The sequence below is a fragment of the Carcharodon carcharias genome, chromosome 5 (genome assembly GCF_017639515.1).
Source record: "Carcharodon carcharias isolate sCarCar2 chromosome 5, sCarCar2.pri, whole genome shotgun sequence".
Classification (NCBI taxonomy): domain Eukaryota; kingdom Metazoa; phylum Chordata; class Chondrichthyes; order Lamniformes; family Lamnidae; genus Carcharodon; species Carcharodon carcharias.
This window is the reverse complement of record NC_054471.1, coordinates 112,165,564-112,192,028: the sequence shown is the minus strand read 5'-3', so window position 1 is coordinate 112,192,028 and position 26,465 is coordinate 112,165,564. Positions and strand designations below refer to the sequence as shown.

Sequence of the window (26,465 nt, the reverse complement as noted above, 5' to 3'; positions counted from 1 at the left end):
GGGGAAACAGGGCCTTGTGCCTTTCCTGGGCAGCCTGGAGGAGAATCCCCAGAAAGGCATTGCTAAACCATGGGGTTGGAGGTTGCTTTTTTCTCTTAGACATCTTGAGGCATGCAGATTCTAGAGCTGCTGGCCTGCAGTGAGTGCATGGCTGTCTGGGAGCCCCATAAATATAGGGTCTGGTCCTTTGATCTTATGAGGTAACAGCTGGGCAAGCGACCTCCTGCCCACCTTGCCATGAGAATTTGCCGTGCTCCGTATGGATGCATAATCAATGAACTGAACAGCACAAGATCGTTCATGTTCAGCAGTCCCTCCGCCCAGTGGGAATCGCTCCCACTTCCCCGCCTACCAATGTACTTGGACTTCAGTGTGGAAGATTCTACCCAACGTTTTGGATTGATTCAATGTTCTCAGTTAAATCACCACTCATGAGCATTAGGTGAGGCCTTGTCTCTGATCCCCTCCATGGCAGATAGCTTGTAGGCACTCACTGTCAAATCTGACCTACCAGAGCATCATTCGTATTGGTAATTTGAAGGGAACTCATAGGAACTTGTGCCTTCAGGAGAGGAGAGGACAGGAGAAACTTAGGTGAAAAAAAGCTTTCAGAGGTAGTGTAAAATGGGCAATAACATATTGACAGCCTATTTTACACCTGTCTAATTTTACTCTTTATTGATGTATGTAAAATGGGCTTCCTGTTCTCTATTGCCCTTTTCACATGACCACTAAATGCCAATTCCATCTCTGTTGTGTTTTAGCAATCTTAGGAAATTTTATACTTGCATTTTGTTTCTGGTTGTTTATGTGTGCGAAAATGGATAAGAATCTATATGCAATTATCTTCTGTAAAGCAGGAACACATAGTAGTTTTATGCATATATTTTTAAAAAAGTCTAGAGCCCAAATCCCAGCCTCATCTAAGTATGAACTCAACAAAAGGCGACATCCCAATTGATGGACTTGTAAGTGAAATCTAAAATGGTTGGATTTAGGAATGGTGCAATATTTCTCAGAAATGTTCTTTGTGAAAACAAATTCACTGCGTTTTTAGAGCCATGAAACTTTATGAGCACTTTACTTTGTTGTACCTTTCAGTTCCATAATTAGATTTGATCTGCTGCCTAACATGAGGGAAATGCAAATGGTATTTTGAGATATGGGTGGGCTGAGACAGGAAATCTTTATCACTGTGAAACAGGGATCCGTTGCCAATTAAACAGAAAAGGCACATCCCTCTCATTTGAAGGGCCAAAGTGACACGAGTGGTTTTCAGGCTCTCATCTGATTAGAGATATGCTCATTTGTGTGTTAACAAGAATTTTGTAAACCTTAAATATTCAAGTCACAATCTGACCTTTCTTAGACTAGTTCACCCTTTGAAAATGTCAAAAACCATGTCAGTTGCCAAATTCATAATCAGCACTGCTCTTTAAGAAGCATCAGAAAACATGCATGTGAGTAATTAGTTGCTTTCCTGTCTGTTTTGACTTTTACTTTTGAACTCATTACACATTTTTAGCATTGTTTCTTACATGATCCAGTTATTTTTTTGTAAAAGGAAACAGTGGAAATAAATTTGAGAAGTAGTATTAGACAGACTGTGCTACTTATATTTTTCACTATAGTTTTAAGTATTCATGTCAGTGAGCTGAAAGCATCAATTTAGCCAATTGTTGAAGTGGAATGAAGGTATCTCAGCCAACATTTTTCAAAGCTACAAATTATGAATAATTAGGAGGATGAATCGTGGCACAGCTCTACTCAGTTTTGGAAAGTTTGTGTGATGAAACTTGACTTTTGTGTAGCTGGTTAGCTCAGTTGGTTAGTGCATGGTGCTTGATAAGGCTGACAGTGGAAATGAGATGGACCAAGTAGATCAAGTGTCAGTGGGGAAACATATAGGAGACAATGATCATTCATCCTTTCCCTGCACTTCAGGCCAGCTCTTTTCTGGGCTCCACTGATAGCTGAATAATGGGCTGCCTTCAAAAAAGAACTGGTTCGAGCACAGTCAAGGTATATTCCATTGAAAGGGAAAGGTAGGGCAAACAAGTCCAGAGCTCTCTGGATGAAAAAAGGGATTGAAATTAAGATAAAGAAGAATGAGTGCGTTTATGACTGGGTGTCACGTAGAAAATACAATTGAGAACCAAGAGGAATACAGAAGGTTCAAAGGGGAGGTGAAAAAGCGTATTAGAGAAGCAAAGAGGGATTATGAGAAAAGACTGGCAGCCAACATAGATGGGAATCCCAAAGCCTTCCACAGGCACATAAATAGTATAAGGGTGGTAAAAGGAGGAATAGGGCTGACTAGGGACCCAAAAGGGAATTTACACAAGGACGAAGGTGCTATGGCTGAGGTATTAAATGAATACTTTGCATCTGTCTTTACCAAGGAGGTGGATGCTACCTAGGCCATGGTAACAGATAAAGAAACTCTGTCACTAGAAGGATTCAAAATTGATAAGGAGGAAGTGTTGAATAGATTGTCGGTACTTAAAGTTGAAAAGGCACCAGGACTGGATGAGATGCATCCAAGGATATTGAAGGAAGTGAGAGTAGAAATTGCAAGGGCCCTGGCCATAATCTTTCAGTCTTCTCTAGGCTCAGGGGTGGTGCCAGAGGACTGGAGAATTGTAAATATTATGCCCTTGTTCAAAACATGTTGTAAGGATAGGACCAGCAATTACAACCAGTCTGTTTGACTTCAGTAATGAGCAAGATTCTAGAAACAATTATTCAGGATAGAATTAGTAGTCACATGGAAAAATATGGGTTGATGAGAAAGAGCCAACATGGATTTCTAAAGAGGAAATCATGTTTAACTAACTTGCTGGAGTTTTTTGAAGAGATAGCAGGAAAGTCGATGAGGGTAATGCTGTTGATGTGGTGTGCATGGACTTTCAAAAGGCACTTGACACAATGCACACACAACCGACTTGTGAGAAAAGTTATTGCTCATAGAATAAAAGGGACAGTAGCAATGTGGGCACAAAATTGGCTGAAAAATAAGAAGCAGAGCGTAATGGTCAATGGATATTTTTTGGGCTGGAGAAAGGTTTGTAGTGGAGTTCCCCAAAGGTCGGTATTGGGACTCTTGCTTTTCCTGATATATATTAATGATCTAGATCTTGGTATGCAGGGGACAATTTCAAAGTTTGCGGATGACACAAAGCTTGGGAGTGTTATGAACTGCGAGGAGGAACTTCAAGAGGACATAGACAAGTTAGTGGAGTGGGCAGATAGGTGCCCGATGAAGTTTAATGCAGAAAAGTGTGAGGTGACACATTTTGGTCGGAAGAACATGGTCAGACAATATAAAATAAAAGGTGGAATTTTGAAGTGGTTGCATGACTTGGGTGTATATGTGCATAGGTCATTGAAGGTGGCAGGACAGGTGGAGAGAGCGGTTAATAAAGCATATAGTATCCTGGGCTTTATTAATAGGGGCATAGAGTACAAGAGCAGGGAAGTTATGCTGAATTTATATAAGGCAACCATCTCATCACTCTAAACTCACACACTCAAGCCCATCACACATTTACTGGCATCTCACTCAATAGATCACCACTCATTCTCACACACACCTTCACATCTCCATCTGGCCTCATCTCCTCTGGAGGCTGCCTCCTCAGCCCTCACCATCTTGAGGCACTTGCACAGAACAACTTGTGCTGCCACACAAACCCTGGGATGTCTCACTTCCTCATTACAGCCCTGCAGCCTCTTCCCTTGCCTGAAGCCACTTCTCCCCCTTCCCCAATCAAGGTCCTGGCTCTCCAGCCATACAAAGCTACCCCCACCTTATGGCTGATCTGGTAGGTAGAGACCTGCCCATGAGCCCCCCTAAAACTGATGTGGTGCTGCCTGGCACTGATGACTGCGAGTGCTGCCCGAAGCAAGGTAGACAAACAACTCTCGAAATCCTGAGTGAAGTGCAACTCGCTAGGTGCAAGGCACTTAAGTGTAGTTATAAAACATGTCGACGTGATTGTGGGCGGACAATCCAGCGATGGGTGATGATTCCAGCGGGCTAACCTTATAATGATATGCAGGTGTATTACAATGAGGCTCCTGACGTCCAATGGCAGGAAGTGCGACCTGCCATTGATGGGCTGAGCGGATAATCGCAAACTGGTTTCACGGCGTTATGAAACTGTTTTTTGGCCATCTCGCCATATTGTCCACTCATGTCACCAAGCTCACCCAACAAAGCGGGCACAGATGATTCCATCCATAGAAATTAAGTAGGTAAAGATATGTGCATTTATATAATAGGTACCAGGAAAACCATATAAATTCATGACAATTGGGAAGGACAGTTACAATATTTTATTCAGTTGCACCTTGAATAGCTTGCCTTCTGGTAGTAAATTCAGTTACATATCCACTGCAAAATGTTCACTAAATTTATAATGGATTTAAACACTAAAGATTTTTTAATTTGCAGAGAATGGATTGAAAATGTTGTATTTTAGATATTTTGTTGACGAGAGTATAGCTTTTAATTTACTCCTTTTCCTGTGTGAACTTCCTCCTTTTTGAGATGTTGATTTTGTGTCAGAGCACAGTTCCACTAGGACTAGGCAATCTCCAGAGCCTCATTCAACCAGTCACTTTTTGTGCATGTCAATAGACATTGGGTGTAGCCAGACTATTTCAGCATGGGGCATCAAAGGTGGATGCTGTCATCATCCAACGTCCTTAAACAAAGTGCCCTCAAGGTCACTGGATAGGAAGGAATGGGAATTGTTGCCAATATTCCCCTCTTTGATGCAAGGCTGGTGAAACCAACTGCAGCAACAACGCTTGAATCCCAGCTGACTCAGCACAGACCTGTGGTCCTGGTGTGTATGGCTTTGTGAATCACTGTCTTAACTTGCAAAGTTGTAAGGGTGCTCTGAGAAACTACTTTACAAAGTAGTACAGTACAAAGGCAGAATTTAAGAAAAATTCCACACGTTATTTTATTGAATAATAATGTTGCCACCAAGATTCTAGCCCCGATTTTATCGCGGTGCAGAATCATTCTGTATGATGGGCTTGGGTGAGCAACAAGCTCACAATCAGGTGTTATGACCAGTCCCTGGGCAAGGACCCCCAACTTTTTATGATCATGGGTGAGATACCCCAAATTGTTATGCTCCTGGGTGAGGAGGAATGAATTGGCTTCCTTTTTTTATTCAAGCCCCTTGGTTGGTTGCGACAAGGTTAATTTAAAAAGGGTCCCTTCCTTTGATGGATACCTTTTCTTAGTCCAAATGTATTATGTTTTAGGAGGAGCCAATTTAATCAGGCTTTCTTGAGTCAAAGAAAGAATAAATTTATTGGTTACTAAAAACCCAAGAAAAAATAAATAAAAATGCAACACATGGATCAGAAATGAAAAGTTGAGTCCAAAAGCAAAAGTTAAAAATGATATACGAACCAGTCTTTGGCTTGTCCACGAGGAGAAGATGGTGAAATATTGTGGTGATTCCAGTAGAGCTGACTTTGACAGTAGAGCGGTTGATCTGGAGCTGAATTTTTCCTCTGTCGGGAGGGGTTTGTGCGAGGGGTGGGCGGGAGCGAATGCGAACCCGGTCAGCGCCCCCTGACCAGGTCTGCACCGCGCATTTTATGTGGGCGGGCCAATTAAGGCCTGCCCAGCGTGATGTTCGCCTGGAAACACTGAGCACTCCCTGTGCAGGTGGGGGGGTCCAGGCCTACACTCCTTCTCGCATGCGCTCGAAAGAACGCAGAAATTTCCCTGAGGCACAGAGGTGCCTGAGAGAGATCAGCTTGATATTTGAAAATTTAAACAAAGGGAAGAAAAAACTTTTAAAACATGTTCCCTCATGTGACAGTGTCACATGAGCTGGGACATGTCAATGAATTTTTAAAATAATTTTTATTGAATATTAAAACACGTCATGAAACCTCATCCCGGCTGTGGATGAGGTTTCGTGAAAAATGTGAAGGCCGCCTGGGCTCTTTGCCTGCCCGCCAACAGCCAACTCAGTTGTGCGTTCACCGAACTGAAAACCTAAATGACGCGTAGTGACATAGGGGCGCCTGCCCGACATCATTGTGCTTCTTTTTATGTGGAAATTTCTTCCCTTGGTTCAGCAGGTGAGCTGAAGGAGTTCTCCTGTTTCCTTTTTGATTTTGACTGTGACTGCTGATTTGTAACTTGCTTCCAGCAGCAGGTAGAGAAGAGAGAGGGACTTTTACCTGAAAGCTACAGAGATGCCTAATTGCAGTTCTTCTGCTGTGACCTTCTTGTCAGCACAGCAGAACTAGAACACATGAAGCAGGTTTGCAGCTGGATTTTCAACCCACTTCCTTTTGTATTCCGGGAAGGGAAAAAAAAATTGTCTTTCACTCAGAATCTGCTTTCTTTCAACTCAGACCATTTCCACATTCCGAGATATAACTCAACAGGAGATGGCTTCTGCTGAGATGTGGTAATCAGTTTCCATTGTCTCCATAACAACAGGCAATTAAAGTTCATTTTTTTGCATTGCATCTCTCACTTTCAAACGCCTCTGTCTGAAATGGGCCTTGAGACCTTTTAGGTGCAACATTCCAGGGAATCTCTGAACTAGTCAGTCAAGTGTAATCCACATAGGAATTTTCCAGAATGTGGTTACTTTACATTCACAGCCAGCTTTTGCTTGTATGCCTTTTAAAAAAAAAAACCCTTCTTTTACAAAGTTCAGTAAGCCTGTAAAGAATTTGGGCTGTAATCCACTGTCATGACACCAGGCGCGGACTGATTTTAACTATCAGTTCTTATTTCCAAACTCAGGCCCTGGCTCATGCATGAACCCCGCAGAAATCATTGCTTATAGAGTCAAGAGGGAGGCCATTTGGCCCATTGAATCCATGTCAGCTCTCCGAGGAGCAATCCAGTCAGTTCCACACCCCTGTTTGATCCTGTTGCCCTGCGGGTTTACCTTCTTCAAGTGCCCATCCAACGTCCTTTGGAAGTTTTTGATTGTTTCCACTTCCAACACCAACGTGGCCAGTGACTTCCAAGTCATTGCTATTCAGTAACAAAAGCTCCTTCTCACATTCCCCCTGCACCTTTTTCCCAAAACTTGGATCTGCACCCTTAATCTTTGCACCATCAACTAATGGGAACAATTTTTCCTTGTCAACCTTATCCAAACCTGTAATAATCTTTTACATCCCTATCAAATCCAGTCAGGAGTGTGATGGAGTACTCTCCACATGCCTGGATAGTGCAGCTTCAACAACACAGAAGAAGCTAGATACCATCAGGACAAAGCAGCCCGCTTGATTGGCACCCCGTCCACAAACATTCACTCCCTCCACCACTGATGCACAGTAGCAGCAGTATGTACCATCTACAAGATGTCCTGCGGGAACTCACCAAGACTCCTTAGGCAGCACCTTCCAAACCCACGAGCACTACCATCTAGAAAGACAAGGGCAGCAGATAGATGGGAACACCACCACCTGGAAGTTCCCCTCCAAGTCACTTACCACCCTGACTTGGAAATATATCGCCGTTCCTTCACTGTTGCTGGATCAAAATCCTGGAACTCCTCCCCTTACAGCACTATGGGCGTACCTACACCACGCACTGTGGCGGTTCAAGAAGGCAGCTCACCAGCACCTTCTCAAGGGCAAATAAGTATGGGCAGTAAATGCTGGCTCAGCCAGCAACGCCCACATCCCATAAATGAATTAAAAAAAAAATCTTCCTCAATTCCTTTGGTTCAAGGAGAACAACCCCAGATTCTCCAACCTAATCTTGTAGTTAAAATCCCTCACCCCTGAAACCATTCTAGTAAATCTCTTCCGTACACTCTCAAGGGCCCTCCCATCCTTCTTAAAGTCTGGTGACCAGCATTGGATGCCATACTCTAGTTGGGGCCTAACCAGAGCTTTATAAAGTTTCAGCATAATTTAGTTAAATAAAAGCAAAATATTGCAGATGCTGGAGATCTGAAATAAAAGCAGAAAGTTTTGAAGAAGAGTGACATTGGACTCGAAATGTTAACTCTGTTTCTCTCTCCGCAGATGCTGCCAGACCTGCTGAGTTTTTCCAGGACTTTCTGTTTATGTTTCAGCATAACGTCTCAGCTTTTGTATTCAATGTCTCTATTTATGAAGCCCACAATCCCATTTGTTTTGCTAACCAATTTCCCAATTTACCCTGCAACCTTCAAAGATCAGTGCGCATGGATTGCCTGGTCCCTCTGTCCCTGCTTACTCTTTAGATCAGTGCCATTGAGTCTATATTTGTCTCTCCCTAGCCCTACTTCCAAAATGCATCAACTCACATTTCTCTATATTTAATCCCATCTGCTTGGCCATCAGCAGAGAATATTTGAGTGGCAGGAAGCTACCATAAGGAACATGCAGGAACAGTCCCTGACAATCAGGTAAACAGCCAGGGTTGGAAGGGAGTGCAGCAATGATCATTATGGAGTGAGGGAATGGAGAGTTAAGGAAGACCCAAGGTTTTCTTCTGGGCCCTGGAGGAGACTTCCTGCCCCTTCTGGCTATGGACCCAGCTCACTGCAGGTTTGCCCTGTCGAGGAAACCGGGGAAGCTTCCCTGGCCCTGCGCATGTAAAATAGCAGGTTGAGCGCAAAAGACATTGGCCCAAATCTTCCAGTCTCTGGATCATCGGAGGCTGGATGTACGCTGGGAGATGTGCGTTAGGACCCTGCAGGCTTCCTGATGGGTGAACATACATGGGAATTTCCAGGGAAGTTTCAACTTTCGATGGGCTCATTCCCTCCTGTCCAAAATATTCCGTGAATGTCTCTGGCCCTGAGCTTAGGGTGGAGACCTGGCTAGATATGCACAACTTACCTGGATACTTATCCAGGAAATGTTTGACAGTTTAGAACCTGGTCTAACAGCTGGGTAACTCCACAACTGATCCCTCCACCCCATCAACTCCTCACCTTCGATTGCCTGACTACCCCCCTGACCACCCAACTACCCCTCAGACCCAACCTGACTACTCCCCTGACTACCCAACTACACCCCTCTGAGCCTACCACTACTGGGGCCTGATGTGCATACTAAAAGAGTGTTTATAATTGCACAGTCAAATTGGAACAATAAAGGAGTAAGTCTCCCACTCCATTTTAACTGACCCCTGCCTGGTTTCTGCCAGTCCGCTGGGGGAGGGGTGAAGAGTCATATTGGATCCTATGTTTTTCTTGGCAATGAAAGTACAGCAGAACAATGAATTGCTCAAGAGAAACAGGGCTGTTGCCAGAATTTCAGTAAAGTGTGAGTGGGTGTCACAGCTTGAGTGGGTGTTGTCTGGCATGAGCAGCAAAACCACTGTAAGTTACTAATAATGTGTTTTCCTTTGTTATTATTGTCTTTTCCTAAATTCTAGTATTGATTTGATTTTGCATTTAACTCTTTCTTCCAGAATAACACAACTTGATGTTGCTACTTATACTTTCCTTTCCATCAGCTGTGGCTCAGTAGGTAGCATGCTTATCTCTGAGTCACAGGTTTGGGTTTAAGCTCCACTCCAGCACTTGAGTAAAAAATCAAAGCTGATACTCCAGTGCAGTACTGAAGGAGTGTTGTACTTATGGAGATGCTGTCTTTTCAATGAGATATCAAGTTGAGGTCCTCTGCCCTCTCAGGAGGCCACTAAAGATCCCATGGCATTATTTTGAAGGAGAGCAGAGGAATTATCTGCAGTATCCTGGCCAATATATTTATCTCTCAATCAGCATCATGAGAATATGAGTTATCTGGTCATGATCGCTTTGCTGTTTGTGGGAGCTTGATGTGCACAAATTGGCTGCCACGTTTCCTATATTACAGCAGCGAGCACACATCAAAGTATCTGACTGGCTCTCAAGTCCTTTGGGATGTATTATGGTCATGAATAGCACTATATAAATGCAAGACACTTTATTTTTCTTTTTTCCCCCAATGTTTCTTTCTACAATTTCTACACAAGTCTAATGAAGAATTAATTGAAAAAACATTTTCAGTAAGGTCCTGCCGTTTGTGGGGGTCACATTCCCGCGAATTCTTGTAAAGGACAAAATCGCGAACAGTGAACATATTTTATAATGGGAGCGAATTAGATAAGCTCCAGCCATCCCAAAATTTGACTTTTTAAAGGCACAGAGGCAATAAAAACTATGTTTTTGAGTAAATTCAAGATAATTTTACAGGAATTGTTTAACAAAGCAAGAAAACAAGAACAATGTAAAATTTGCCACACTTATAGTATAAATTACTGTACAGTATTTAACTTGAGAGTGGAGTTGGAGGGAGTGCATGCAGTGGCTGATGTGGCTAAAAAGAACAATTCTTGACTGCTTCACCTTTTGATTTTCAATTTTGTAAAGCTCTCAGTAAGAAGCAATGGCAGTGTCAATCACTCTGCAAAAGACAACCTTTCTTTCCATGTTTGTATCATGGTCTGTTGCCTGTTTATTCAAATCTTCAGCTAATCTTATGAGATCTGCCATCATCTTGGTTGTAAAATTTGCCTTCTTGATTCTTCTTCCTGCTCCTGCTCCTGTTTAATTTCATTTAATTTTATCAGTTCAACCAATTCTTCTATCGAGAGTTCCTCTTGATGAGACCGAAGCAACACCTCTACTTCATCTGTGGCCAGGACTTCAAATCCCTCCTCTCCAACTTGTTTTGCCAGTTTAACAGCCCTGGCCACTTCAGTATCCACACTGGGGAAACAAAAACAAAAATACCTGGAAAACTCAGCAGGTCTGGCAGCATCTGTGGAAGGGAGCACAGTTAACGTTTCGAATCCACATGACTCTTCAACAGAACTAAGAAAAAATAGAAAAGGGGTGAAATATAATCTGGTTTAAGGTGGGGGGGAGGGCCGTGGTTGGGACAAGAGAGCTGGATAGAAGACCAGTGATAGGTGGAGATAACCAAAAGATGTCACAGACAAAAAGACAAAGAGGTGCTGAAGATGATATTATCTAAAGGAATGTACTAATTAAGGGTAGAAAGCAGGACAAGCAAGGTACAGATAGCCCTAGTGGGGGTGGGGTGGGGTGAAGGAATCGAAAAAGGCTAAAAGGTAGAGATAAAACAATGGATGGAAATACATTTAAAAATAATGGAAATAGGTGGAAAAAGAAAAATCTATATCTATCCATTATTTTTAAATGTATTTCCATCCATTGTTTTATCTCTACCTTTTAGCCTTTTTCGATTCCTTCACCCCACCCCACCCCCACTAGGGCTATCTGTACCTTGCTCGTCCTGCTTTCTATCCTTAATTAGCACATTCCTTTAGATAATATCACCACTTTCAACACCTCTTTGTCCTTTTGTCTGTGACATCTTTTGGTTATCTCCACCTATCACCGGCCCTCTATCCAGCTCTCTTGTCCCAACCCCCCCCCAACTTAAACCAGCTTATATTTCACCCCTTTTCTATTTTTCCTTAGTTCTGTTGAAGGGTCATGTGGACTCAAAACATTAACTGTGCTCCCTTCCACCGATGCTGCCAGACCTGCTGAGTTTTTCCAGGTATTTTTGTTTTTGTTTTCTATTTCCAGCATCTGCAGTTTTTTGCTTTTATCCACATAGGGGAACCCTGTGAAATCATTCACAGCCTCAGGCCAAACTTTATCCAGCAGGCATTTATGGTTGAAGCTCTAACCTCATCCCATGAGTACTCAATTATGCCCAATGCTTTGAGGGTGTTGAATTTCTTCCAGCAATCACGGACCGTGGTTGAAGAGTTGCTTCTATAAGACTAAGAATGTGACTGAAACTTTCTGTAGTAAGCCTTGAAGGATGCAATGACCCCTGGTCCATTGGCTGGATAAGTGAGGTCACATTTAGGGGTAAAAGCAAAATGTCAACATCTTGATGGTTCTCTGCAGGAGGGTGTGGATGACTGGGTGCGTTATTGAGGATATGTCGGAGCTTGAAAGACAAGTTCTTCCCCCTCAGATAAGTCCTGATCTTTGGCAGAAAGCAACTCTCAAACCAGTCTTCAAAGACTACTGCTGTAACCCAGGCATTTCTGTTAGCCTTCCAAAAGCCTAGCAGATGAGATTTATTTTTCCCTTTAAGAGCTTGAGGGTTTCTGACCTATAAACCAGCATTGGTTTACATTTAAAACCAGCCAAATCTGCACATAGTAGGATTGTTAGTCTGTCCTTTTCAGCTTTAAACCAGGAGCTGTCCTTCCTCTTTGGAAATGTACATCCTGTTTGGCATTTTCATCCAGAAGAGGCCAGTTTTGTCTGTGTTGAAGACTTGCTTTGCTTGGTAGCCTCTCTCCTCAGCCTATTCCTGCAGTACCTTGGGACTGCATGGTCAGCTGATACAGCTTCCCTCACCAACTTCACATTATTCAGCCTAAAAAGCTTTTTAAAGTGATCAAACCATCCTGTACTGGCTGAGAATCCTTTGGAAGGCAAAGGGGAAGCACCTTCTGCATGACCATCACTATCATTAGTATCAGTGATGACACCAACACTACCCTCTTTACTATGTTTTATGTACTGGCACAATTCAAGTGCCTTATTTCTAATGATTGGACCATTAACTGGGGTCCTCCTTTGATGCTGGTGCTCTATTCACACATTTAGTAACTTCTTCATTTCCCCCAAGTGTGGATCTCTCCTATGTACTAAAGTTAACCTGGCAATATGACTACCAGAAACACTAACACTGACCCTTATTTTTTCATCAGACTGTCTAATGTACCTCATTGTAGATTCATTAACACTATTCCCTGGCCAACATGGTAGCACTTGCACCATTTTTCAGCCTATCTAAGATTGTGACTTTTTGTGCAGGTGTCATGGCTTTCCTGGGAAATTTTTGCTTGGATCAGGCTCACTCATTTTTAGTGCTGTAAAATACTCGTCAGGAGTTACTTTATCCTGTAATTCACAGCAACTCATGTGCCGTTACAGGCAATGCAAATTTATGAAAGAAGAAGTTGCGGATGGCGGGACTTTATTGTATTTCATGAAGAAGCAGAATTTAGGAAGAAAGAGATACAAACAGACGAAGCAGTGAGACCTGTGTCTTAGACTACAAAGATGTGTTTGTGTGTGTGTGTGTGTGTGTGTGTGTGTGTGAGAGGGAGAGAGGGAGACAATGCACTGTGAACCAAGATTCACCCTGGGAGTAAGAAAGTAAGAGGAATAAAGAGTGACTCAGGATTACGGTTATTCTTTGCCAGGGTTTCTGACAACACCATGGTATTAGTCTCCAAATTGCAAGTGTAGATTTTTGGTTTGCCCAATACTGAATGTACACTTTCACCCATAAATCAGTGAACTTAGTCTAGAGAAAGCGACAGACCCAAAGCTTAGAGACACACAAGTATAGTCAGGAGTATTGCTGTAGCATAATATGATGAAACTTTGCAGTTAACCGAATGCAGAACACCAGTGAGCTTCCTGTTTGTCTCTCTGCAGCCCAATTCTGGTAGGCATCAAGTCTTTAATATTTAAGCATGTATTCTGTTACCCACTTTCAGGTAAAGCCTTCCTGAAGCTTTTGCCCCAAATCTCAGATTTTCCTCATGATCTATATGACAGCTGCCTGGCTTCACATGATTCAAGGATATAAGTAAAGCAACTTGTATTTTGTCAATCACTTTGATGTCCTAGATGTTCAAGCCCTGTCCCTCTTCCTGGTTTTTGTTCACTTATCCGCCCGGACGTTCTGGCTTTAGAGAAGGTTTTTCTATTGTCAGCCCGGGAATTCTCAATACTAAGACAATTGGTGTGTGAATGTCCAATGCAACATGGGGATGAATTTCCCTGTAGAAGCAGGAAAAGCAGAACGAGTACTGCTTTGACCATTTTCTAGAGTTTCGTGACTCATCCACAAAAATTGCAATGGATGAGTGGGAGACAAATCCCCTGTGAAAATTCACTTCTTATAAGTTGAATATGAATCAGATCATTGCTAATGTTGAAGAAAGATAAAAAAGGCCAAAACGCTGTGGGCAGGCAAGGAGACGGGTGGACTGGTGCGAAATTTGGCAAAGCCGGCCAATGTGCTGGTTTCCTGGCTCCATCAGCAAGCGACGGATAGCCAAAATGATCTTATTAATGGCTTTTAAGGTTGATTGGCAGAGGCTGACTGGAAATTTCTAGTTGGACCCTGGGTCTCTGGAGGTGTTGGGGAACAGTTTAGTTGCCTGGAGGTGGCCTCACATCAGTAGAAAGTGAGGGGAGCGGGTGCGGGGTGGTCAGCACTCCAGGTAGACCTAGAGGCCTCTCTGAAACATAAAGAGATGCAGTCATTTGCAGGAAAATAGCTGCATTTGGGGAAGAAGCATAATTAATGTTTCCCCTGCCTTTCCAAAGAAAGAAAAATTACATCAAAAATGGCTGACAAAATATGCATGAAGTAAATAGAGTTTTCTGTGGAAAAGTGATGGAGGGACATAGCACCCAAACTTCTGGTTTGATAGTTAGCAAAGTGGAGTTGTGACTGTATCCATTAGATGCCAGGAGATTAGTCTGGTTGGCACTGCATCCCACACTTCACAGAGAACACTGCAGGTGATGGTAAAAAAGGTCAAGGAGAACGTGACTTAATTAACACACCTTGCTGTGCATATCTTGCAAGGTTTACAGCAGGTAATTGTATGGCAGGCAGTCTGTGCTGACCCAGAATCTATAAATACATTTTCATCTGCACGTAGCTGTACCCGCATTTGTCAAATTAATAGCTGGAATAATGACAGATGTGGTCTAGGTGCCCGCAGATCTCCCTGCTATACTATATTTTCTCTTCATTATTTCAACCATGAAATACTGTATTTTAGGTGTAACGAAGAGGCGGGGGGTTAGTTTAAACAGCACTAATTCCTCCTCTCAGCATCTGTCCGTAAACAGAAAGGTGTTTTGATTTGTTTCCCTCTTTATAGGTGATGGCATATTTCTCAACCCCTTGGTTTTGGCGTGATCCAATTTTTTATTAATAACCCCATTGCAAACTCGAGTTAGGATAAACTCAAAGGGCTAGTTTATTTGCACACTTGAAACACAGAAAGGAGGGTTGCAACCTCACCTCTCTCATTCATACAGTAAAAAGCGGGATAAAAAGAAGGATTTACAGTGCAGAGGCCACAGAGAAAAGAAATATTGCTTCACGTGGGTTCCAGAGTCCAGAATCAAAGTCCAGTGAGGTATTCCTTCATGGAGGTCAGCAGGTTGAAAACCAATGCTGCATAATTCATTTTTCTGGTGATACTGACTTCACAAGATGAGATAGACATGCAGAGATGAATCAGTCTTGTAGGAGATAGTACAGAATTTCCAGCAGAAGCAGTGTAGATGAAGCCAGGTGTTGCACCTGGGCAGAGCTTCTTGCCTGTGTAGCTGCTAGTCAGATGATAAAGAGCAGACTGAGCTATTCATCCCAACAAGGCCATATTAAATTGCTTAACAAGCCAGAGGCCTATGTTACATGACCTCCCAGCTCTCCACCCAGTCTCCAACAATTGATGTGTATCCATCGTTTGGAACATAGCTGGGTTTTGAAGATTGCTAAATGTCCCAGCCATTAGAAATTGAAAAAAAGGTTGCAGTGCCTTTTTTCTTAGCTGATCAGCAGTCTCCCTCTGGTCAGCCTGGGTTATTAAATACCGATGGCCTTTGTATTGCTTTCTTTGAAATTGGGCTGTGCGGTCGACATTTGGTTGTTAATGGCTCCTCAGAGATAATGAGGTATGAGTTTCCCCAAAACTGCAAGGTGGCCCCTTTTGTTCAGTGGTCACAGACAGACATAGGTTCAGCAATTTTAAGGATCTTGTTCAGTTTTAAAATTTACGAAATATCAATGAGAATATCTATATATATTTTATAAAAATGATACAGGGTGAGGTCTTAGTCCCTCACATAGGTATAACCAAGCCAAAGCAGACCTAAATATTGATTTTAACTTTGTCTTTCATATCATCCACCACAGGAATGGGTGAAAAATTGTGCAGGGTACATTGACCTCTCTGCCCAATATTCTTCCGCTATGCAAAGTTCTGCGCCAGATGTGCTATTGCATAAAATCTACCCCTTCATTTTTATTTAAAACTCCATAGCTTCATCCCCGAGTGCAGTATATAGTTAACAAAAGAAAACTGCTCTTCGATGCTGGAGCCTTTAAATTACTTCAGCAGCATTCTGATGTTTCACCCCAATTGGTACAAGCTGTATGGGTAGAACCCTGCCTTGCAGCCATGGTTGTGGCCCAATGGTAGTCTACAGCATGAATGGCTTTGTCCTTTAGCTCACGTGGATCATTTCTCCCTTGAGGGATGTGAGTCCTGGAAGCGAACCGAGGAATTATATGTAAATATATTAATTAACGTGATACAAATATCATATGACATGATTTCAATTCTTAAGTATTTAATGAGCTAACACTTCAAGGAAATAACCAGAAGTCTGACATTTACAGGGAAGATCCAAATCTTTGACTTCAATAGCCCTTAGACAGCCTGTGGGTTTTCCAGTCCCTTCTTATGTACCACATAAACTCCAAAATATGTCTGCTGGACTGCTAGCCCGGTGGCAGGTGGTTATTTAAATATCTAAAACACACTAATTGGGTAAATTTTCCCACAGTGTATTCCTCCTTCTTGACAGGAATGGCCAGGTGCCGATATATTAGTGGACATTCTATTGAGATATATAAACGTTACACAGTAATACCATCTGCTGGTGACTCTAATCTACTGCTCAGTTTTTTTCCTCATATGAGGCAGAGGGTAATTTTTAAAAAAATATCTGGATGACCTGTGAATGTGCAGAATGGATGCTGAATGACTGGAAAATTGTTTGAGTAGGTACTGGCTGGGATTTTCTGTAAAACGTACTAAGTGCATTAGCCGGCCTATAAAACAATGTCTCACCCGTTGGCCGCAATGGTAGGTTTTCGTGCCTTTTCGTGGGCTTCATACTGCATTAATTATTCGTCCTCAGGGAACATGCCATTTCACTGGCAGGCGACATCTGATTTGCCTGCCCCAACGTGACCTCACCACTCCCTAACTCCGGGCGCCATATTTAAATGCCACCCCTGCACAGCACTCGCATTATCGACAGCCTAGGACACCTTCAGTGAAGACGTGGCTTCCAAAGGCAGAAAGCATGCTACGCCCAAATTCAGTGATGCCTCACAGGTGCACCTGTTGGATGCAGTCAAGGCCTGGCACAATGTTCTCTGCCCCCGTTCTGGCCACAGGACTCCCACCAAGGTGGTCAATCCAATTTAGGAGACAGTTGCAGCGGTGGTCGGTGCAGATGCCCTGCAGAAGAGGTCAGCCACCCAGTGCAGGAAAAGGATGAATGATTTCCCCCATTCCACCATGATAAGTCAAACATCTCGTTACTCTCAACTCACATGGCCTTCACACATTCACAAAGACCACACTCACTGCCACCTCAAGGACATCACCACGCACTCTCGCACACCCTGACATCTCCATCTGGCCTCATCTCCTCTGGAGTTTGCGTCCTAATCCAGTCCAGGACTCCATTTGCCACCCACACATAAGGATGCCAGGCATCCTTATCATCTGCCCTCACATGTGTCTTGCTCACACTCTCTCCATTTGTCTTCATGCAGGACAAGCTGGCTCAAAATAAGGAGAGGTCATAGGCTGGGGGTTGAGTTCCCAAGATCAAGGTTCTCACAGACTTCGAGAACAGAGTCATTGACCTGGCCGGAGAGGATGTAGACCATACCTGCGCTGATGGTGAGGTTGGCGGCACACACCGTAGCGAGGATCCTGCACTGCAACATCTATCAGGCAACCATACTGGCTTGAGTGATTTCTCCTGTTTCAGAGTCACCTGCCATGCACTAATTGTCTTTCTTTTCTTTTGTAGACACCTCTGGGAAGCTGCTGAGGGCATCCAGGAGCCAGATCCTCAACTCCAGCCCCGGTGACACCTCGGATGAGGAACCTGAAGACAGCACTCTGACAACCAGACACAGTGCTCACCCACACCCTCCACTACCTAGTGGCACCTAGTTCTAGATTAGTCTCGGGATCACAATCCAGCGAGCACAGTACGCCATCTGATCCACAGCAGACAGGAGGCAGGGACATCAGAGGTCGATGGCACTTGGAGGACTGTTGGAGACCATGATTCTGCTGAGCCCGAGTCAGATGATGAACCTCTGGACTGGGTCTCAAATCAGTTGCCGGAGCTGCAACGACAAGCACAGGAACATCAAGAAGGGATGTCAGCTGCACTCCTCAAATTGCAAGGCACAATGGAGGAGTCCGTCTACCTTCAGGATGAGGTGATAGTGTCGGCACGCCAACGCACTGAAGTCAGCACTGGTTGGAGAGTGGCCGCCTTGGAGATCTTGGTCCAGAACATTGGTTCTACACTGCTGCACAGGCTTAACTCCATCGCTGTAGCCATTGTTGGCATCCATCAATGTTAATAGTGTCGATCCCACTCCAGCTGCCCCTTCTCCTCAAGGAGTCAGGCAGGGGCCCTGGGGTGTGCCCCTATCTCATCTGCTTTTTAACAGGTGAAGGTGTGGTGTTTAAAGAGAGATGTGCTCATGCATAGGGAAGGCTCATGTATCGTCCAACTCCATCTGCTCACTGTCTCTCGACAGAGTTTTGATGATATATGCCTATACTCAGAACTTATGAGCTCTGCCCTCAGCCAAACAGGTTTCTGACATTCCCAGTGTCAATTTGCTGAGCTCAGCCAGAAGTGGGAGTCCTATGCCACCTCAAGGTGACGAAGCAATGGCACATTTGTGTGCAGGCACTGAGATGCCCCATCTCTCACCCTGTCGCTGTGACTATTGCAGGGAGAAGGGTTTTTTCACAAAGTTGGTAGACAGTGCTATGCGTCCCATCGCCTTGACACTCCAAGAGCTACCAATGCTACTTCAAAATGGTGATTTCTGGAGGCCTAAACAGCCTTTAAGCATGTTCTGGAATCACACATCGTTCCTTCAGACAACATGAAGGGGAGCAATGAGATAGGAGTGAGTTTGTGATGAAGCAGAACAGTGCCCCTCATTAGCAATGACGTGTGCCCTTGAGGGCTTCATGTTGTCTGATCATGTTGGACTTTGCAAGGGCCAGGGATGGTCATGAGGGCACACTGGTTGTGTGTAAGAGGAGGCATCTCAAGATCAGGCAGTCTGACCTCGCCATGCTCAGGTGCTTTGCCTCCAAACTACAGTTAGGGTAAATACAGCTCAGGATCCCTAACTTTAAGTGCCGGATGTCAGTGTCATTTCAGGGAGTGTACTGCAGCTGGGTGAGTCATCGCTAAGTGCAGTCACAGCAGCGGTATTTCACTGGCTGCTTTGTCCCAAGTGTTATGTTTCTGTTTCACCATCGATGTAACATTTCATGTGTTGGTTCTGATGGATCTCTTTGAGGAGCCTTGCCAGATTGAAAGCATGCAGGCATTAACCCACTGAGGATTGTGCAAGTGCCCCTGCATCTTGTAGGGTGCCAACGTGACTGGGATGCTAGACAGATATGTGAAGAGGCAGCAGTTTCTGATGTCTGATGCTGGGATGCCCTCCTCCAGGTGGCACCTCATCTCCACATGGACACAGCCCTCACGGTGTTCACACCCTTCACAGCATCAGGGCTATGTGAGAGCTGTGCAAAGATGTACAGTCACCTGGAAGTTCATGGGAAAAATTAGAAGGGTAGATATGCTGATGGTCATGCTGGCTCATGGTGGAGGACAGTTGTCCAGGAGGATGTTCAATGCATCCTGTCATCCACCTCCTTAAATCTGCTGGCAACGAGGGCCTCACGAGCATGTCTGCCATGTCTGGCCTGTGCAATGGCCTCTTCACCTGCATCCTCGGTTTCCATGACATCATTACCATCACCCCCTTCGACATCCTCCTCATCAAGGAGACGTGCAGTTCCTTCACCTCGTCATCTGTCAAGTCCTCCACCTCTGCAGTACCAGGTTGTGTAGCGCAGCAAGCCATGATGACGTGTGAGACCATCTGGGGAGTGTACTGGAGAGCTCTGCCATACCTGTCCAAGCATCAGAATTGCATTTTCATGATCCCTATGGTGTGTTTCACCAATGTCCAGGTTGCGGTATGAGCCTCGCTATACCTTCTCTTAGCAGGAGTCTGATGCTGCTGCAAGGGTGTCACCAGCCATATCCTTTGTGAGTAACCCTTGTCCCCAAGGAGCCAACCCTGTATCTCGTGTGGTCCCTCAAAGATGTCAGAGATCTGAGATGTACTCAGGATGTGTGAGTCATGGACACTTCCTGGATATCTGGTGCAAACCTGCATGATAAGTTTGTTATGGTTGCACACCTGTTGCACATTAAGCGAGTGGTAGCCTTTCTGGTCGATGTACTGGACTGCATGTTGCTAGGGAGCTTTTATAGCCATTGCAGTCAATAGCACCCTGCAGCTGTGGAGACCGGAGATCTCACATGTTCAGCAAAAGCCCAGTGCTGTTGCATCCTGTCTTGCTTGATCTCTGTCGATGTTGACAAAACTGTGGGCCTTTGCAAAAATGGCATCTGTGACTTCCTGAATGCATTTGCAGGTGGATGTTTGAGAGATTTTGCAGAGGTCCCAGTGGAGCCATGGAAGGATCCAGTGGCGTAGAAGTTGATGTGGCGATTAGTTTCACAGCCACTGGCAATGGATACCCTCCAAGTCCTCGTGGTGTCAAATCCTGCAGAATGTGGCAAATGTGGGTCGCCAGATGCCATGACATGCAGAGGCATCTGCGACACTGGTTCTCGCTCATCAGAACATAATACATGCAACGTCTATACAGCCTGGGTCTGGCAAGGCATGAGTGACGGCTCTCTGAGGATCATCCTCTGCATCTGGAGGTGACCCTGCTGCCCTTGGTGTTGAGGGCCCTGCTCCTCCCTTTGGCAAGCCAGGCACCTCCATTGCCTCCTTCTCATTCTTCTCCTATGCCTATAAGCAATAATACAGGCAATAATAGCACCAGGCTCCATCTTCCTGATGGTCTCCTCACTGCAGTATCAATGAGAAACACACAAGAATCAGCATTTGTTTCCAAAGGTCCAATTTCTGTCAAGGAATCATCTGTGATTGTGGGCTCAAGGCTTTTTTACAGATGCCAGAGAGTACTGACCCCTGAAGCGATGCCAAGAGTGGGGCGTGCATGAACGTTCACCACAACCGTTGGACCCCCCAGCCCACATGACTGACTGCCAACAGCATCAGCCTGGCGACTGGATATTCTGGTTTCGTCCCAGGCATTGGATTCATCATTACCTGTGCTCCAAGACTATGCTGTTTGGGCTAAACATGAGGGCGAATATTCAGTGAGTAGATGGGATTAATTTCGGAGGCTTCTGCTCTGTGAATGGTGAACGGCCACATTTCCAAGGGTTTCTCAAGCTTGTCCAGTTGCTCAATAGTTCAGTAGCTTCATAATACTCTAGTGAACTGGAGTGCTGTGAATGAGGGGTTAAAACTGAGGGAACAATCATTGCCACTTTAAGGGATCAGTGTTGCTTGAATGGGCCTTATTGCTTCATTTTCCTGACTCCCTGCATGTCAACTGAACAGCTGCTAACCTGTCTCAGCTGTGTGTCTGTCCTCATTTGGAACTATCAGTTCAGCTGGGTGGCTCTTTAGTGCACTTCCCTCCCTCCAGTCATGTGTCTCAGTGCAACCTTCCCTGCTCATTGCCCTCAGTGGAGCCATTTCTCTGCAGCTCCTTCCCTTCCCTCAGTCCTGTCTGGCCCCTTCCCCAGTGGAGCCATTGCCCTGCAGTACAGTAAAAGCCTTATCTCTGGTGTGGTAGCTGTAGAGTCTGCCTGTGAGACCCCTCCCGCCTCTGAAACTGATGCTGTGCAACCTGTGAAGCCTGGTGCTGACTCCAGAGAGCACTGCACAATGTAAGGTATGCAAACTAACCTCAGAGCCTCGAGTGAAGTGCAGGTCACCAGCTGCACTTCATTTAAATCCTGTTGTGAAACACGTTATTCTAACTGCACACCAATGTGGGCTCTCAATCCAGCATGGAGAGATGATTCTGGTGAGCAGGCATATTAATGAGATACTGATTTATGCTAATGACATTCGTGACACTTGGTGGTGGGAAACGCAATCTGCCATTGACGGCTGAAGTCACAATCGCTTCTTTTTATGTAGTCGTAAAACCGGTCTTCTTATGAGCTTTAGCTCTCGAGCCTGCCATGATGCCCGCTGCAATCGGGAGCAGAAATTCCTGGTGACTGTCACTTCAATCTGGCTGCATTTTGTGTGCGAAGTGTTTGGGTACATTTTGGGGTCAAACTTTGCCTTTAGCACACCCATGATTCTTCCTCTGTTAAAATGAATGTCTGAACAATCATGGGGGTTGATTGCAAGCTTAATTTCCCAATATGCACGCCATGTCACAGAATCAGAATCACAGAATCAGACGGTGTAAAAGAGGCCCTTCGGCCCATCGAGACTGCACCGACATGTGAGAAACACCTGACCTCCCTACCTAATTCCATTTACCAGCACATGGCCCATAGCCTTGAATGTTATGATGTACCAAGTGCTTATCCAGGTACTTTTTAAAGGATGTGAGGCCACCCACCTCCACCACCCTCCCAGGCAGCGCATTCCAGACCGTCACCATCTGAGTAAAAAAGTTTTCCTCACATCTCCCCCAAACATCCTGCCCCTCACCTTGAATTTGTGTCCCCTCATGACTGACCCTTCAACTAAGGGGAACAGCTGCTCCCTATCCACGCTGCCCATGCCTCTCATCATCTTGTACACCTCGATCAGGTTGCCCCTCAGTCTTCTCTGCTCCAATGAAAACAACCCAAGTCTATCCAACCTCTCTTCATAACTTAAATGTATCATCCCAGGCAACATCCTGGTGAATCTCCTCTGCCCCCCTTCCGGTGCAATCACATCCTTCCTTTAATGGGGCAACCAGAATTGCACACAGCACTCCAGCTGTGGCCTCACCAAGGTTCTATACAACTCCAACATGAGCTCCCTACTTTTGTAATCTATGCCTTGATTTTTAAAGGCAAGTATCCCATATGTCTTTTTCACCACCCCACTAACATGCCCCTCCGTCTTCAGAGATCTATGGACACACGTGCCAAGGTCCCTTTGTTCCTCAGAACTTCCTAGTGTCATGCCATTCATTGAATACTTCCTTGTCAAATTACTCCTTCCAAAGTGTATCACCTCACACTTTTCAGGGTTAAATTCCATCTGCCACTTATCTGCCCATTTGACCATCCCGTCTATATCTTCCTGTAGCCCAAGACACTCAGCCTCACTGTTAACCACACGGCCAATCTTTGTGTCATCCGCAAACTTACTAAACCAAGAATACATTCAACCTCAGCTTCTCTCTCACCAATACTGAGTGAGACGCTAGGTGGGATTTTCATTTAAATGATTGGGCAGGAACGGTGGTGTTGGGTTGCCTAAAGCCACTGGTTGCTGTGCCAGTTTCCCAACACAAAATCACCATGCTCAATGTTTAAAATACTGCTGACAAACAGAGGAGGCAACTCACCTGAGATCGATCAATGACCAGTTTAAGCATTTAACAAGCTTGTAAACTGGTTAAGGGCCAATTTTGAATTTTAGAAGGCACGGGATCCACACATTGTCTCAACCACAACAGGGTGGGGGAGACGCTAACACAATGGGAGCAATTAAGAACAGTGGCACAGCAGCAAGAGGTGCCATTGAAGAGGAAAGAGTCATCTGACTCAAAACATTAACTCTCTTTCTCCCTCCACAGATGCTGAGTTTCTCCAGCATTTTCTGTTTTTATTTCAGCTTTCCAGCATCCACAGTATTTTGCTTTTATTAAAGAGGCAAGGCTTAGAACAAGTCCTCATTCATAGACAACCAGTTGTACAGAGTCTGTCAAATCTCTTCACTCTTGACAAGTGCATTTTTTGGGGAAATGGTTTCTTTGGGACTTGGAAGAGTCCTTTTGCTTAAGGACCTCATGGGTTCATAAGAAGGGGGCGGGGGGGGGGGCGGTGTTCAGGAAAACTGCACATTCCAACTGAAAGCCAACAAAGACAACAAAATGGGATAAGCTATTTTGAGATAGGGTTGGCATTTTTGTTTATTCATTTGTGGGATGTGGGCATTGCTGGTTAGTCCAACATTTATTGCCCATCCCTAATTGCCCTTGAGAAGGTGGTGGTGAGCTGCCTTCTTGAATCGCTGCAGTCCATGTGGTGTACGTACATCCACAGTGCTAATAGGGAGGGAATTCCAGGATTTTGACCCAGTGACAGTGAAGGATCGGCGATACAATTCCAAGTCAGGATGGTGAGTGGCTTGGAGGGGAACTTCCAGGTAATAGTGTTCCCATCTATCTGCTGCCCTTGTCCTTTTAAATGGTAGTGGTTGTGGGTTTGGAAGGTGCTGTCTAAGGAGCCTTGGTGAATTCCTGCAGTGCATCTTGTAGATGGTACACAGTGCTGCGTCGGTGGTGGAGGGAGTGAATGTTTGTGGATGGGGTGCCAATCAAGCGGGCTGCTTTGTCCTGGATGATGGCAATCTTGCTAAGTATTGCGGTCATTCAGGCAAATGGAGAGTATTCCATCACACTCCTCACTTGTGCCTTGCAGATGGTGGATAGGCTTTGGGGATTCACTGCAGAATTCCTAGGCTCTGAGCTGCTCTTATAGCCACAGTATCTATTGCTCAGTTCAGTTTCTGCTCAATGGTAACCCCCAGAATATTGATCTTTGAGAGGAGAGGTGTCTGCAGGGTAGAGGTAGAACCCTGGGCAAGAGGGGAGCAGGGATAGGAAGCAAGGGGCAAGGAAGCAACAAAGGTGATACCTTCAGCACAGGGTCTACTGCCAAAGGAGAAGCTACCTGGACATTTTGGCTGCACCAGTCCAGGCAGATGGTTGCTGACTTGTGTACCCTCGTTGTGGATCATCTGAGTGTTCACTGTCGTGGCATTCTCATGGCTGTAAAAGTCACAGTAAGCTTGTACTTTTTTGCAATCACTCCTTTGAAGGAGACGCAGCAGACATTGGCGGCATCTCGCAGGCTGCAGCACATCTTACATCACGGAAATAATATAGGCTCTGTTTGAGAGGGAAAGGGGCACAGCTGGCATCAGCTTCAGGCTGCTTTGCATCATTTGTGCCATTAACCTGTGAATGCTACAGACTGTGGCATACATTCAGTGCATGTCAGTGCACTGTGCTTGCATCCACTCTGAGGATGCCATACATGATTTGCCACAAGGTTAGCCACTCTCCCAGTGGAGCAGCCCTTGCCAAAGCCATGAGCCAAATTTGTCATATATAAGATGAATGGGCTCCTCCATTCTCATCCAACAACTCTGCAGTGCCTCAAGTCACTCTGACACATGTGCACACATCTCACTCTGATTCTGTAGTTAGGGCCACCTGTTTTGTAACTGCCTAAGTTCTGCATGTCCTCCCTGCTGAGCAGGGTGGCACGTGTCCTCCATCCTCCAAGGGGACTGGCCACAACCAATTCTATAGCTGTTTTTTATTTGTTCAGGGGATGTGGGCTTCGCTGACTGTGCAGCATTTATTGCCCATCCCTAGTTGCCCTTGAGAAGGTGGTGGTGAGCTGTCTTCTTGAACCACTGCAGTCCATGTGGTGTAGGTACACACACAGTGCTGTTAGGGAGGAAGTTTCAGGGTTTTGACCCAGCGGCAGTGAAGGAACAGTGATATATTTCCAAGTCAGGATGGTGGGTGAGGGGAGTTTCAAGGTGTCGGTGTTCCCACCTATCTGCTGCCCTTGTCCTTCTAGATGGTAGTGGTTGTGGGTTTGGAAGGTGCTATCTAAGGAGCCTTCGTGAATTCCTGCAGTGCATCTTGTAGATGGTACATGCTGCTGCTACTATGTGTCAGTGGTGGAGGGAATGAACGTTTGTGGATGCTGTGCCAATCAAGTGGGCTGCTTTGTCTTGGACGTGGTCAAGCTTCTTGAGTGTTGTGGGAGCTGCACTTATCCTGGCAACTGGAGAGTATTCCATCATACTCCTGACTTGTGCCTTGTAGATGGTGGACAGGCTTTGGGGAGTCAGGAGGTGAGTTATTTGTCACAGGATTCCTAGCCTCTGATCTGCACTTGTAGCCACAGTAGTTATATGGCTAGTCTAATTCAGTTTCTGGTCAACAGTAATCTGCAGGATGCTGATAGAGGGAAATTCAGTGCTGGTAATGGTGATGGTAACTTCAAGGGTGATGATTAGATTGTCTTTTGTTCGAGATGGTTATTGCCTGGTTCTCGTGTGATGCAAATGTTACTTGCCACTTTCAGCCCAGGCCTGGATATAGTCTGGGTCTTGCTGCATTTGGACATGGACTGCTTCAGTTGGACATGGACTGCTTCAGTGTCCTTCAGTGTGATGTAACTTCAACCTGTACTACCTTGTCTAATAGTGTGTGTGGACCCACCGAGGTGCAAATATCTGTGCTGGTGGAGAATGCACAAGAAAGGTGT

The 26,465-nt window shown here is 45.0% G+C and overlaps 1 protein-coding gene across 3 annotated transcripts in view; it reads left to right on the top strand.

Annotated features, from left to right (window-relative positions):
• The first annotated feature begins 1,390 nt into the window (after positions 1–1,390).
• Positions 1,391–26,465, top strand: part of LOC121277628 (macoilin-like) — a 232,244-nt gene continuing 207,169 nt past the window's right edge. For 2 of the 3 annotated variants that reach the window (XM_041187196.1, XM_041187194.1), the window contains exon 1: positions 1,412–1,460. The gene's annotated coding sequence lies outside the window, so the exon portion shown is untranslated. Of the gene's footprint in view, positions 1,461–26,465 lie in introns of all 3 variants that reach the window. The other variant, XM_041187198.1, reaches the window with a different exon arrangement.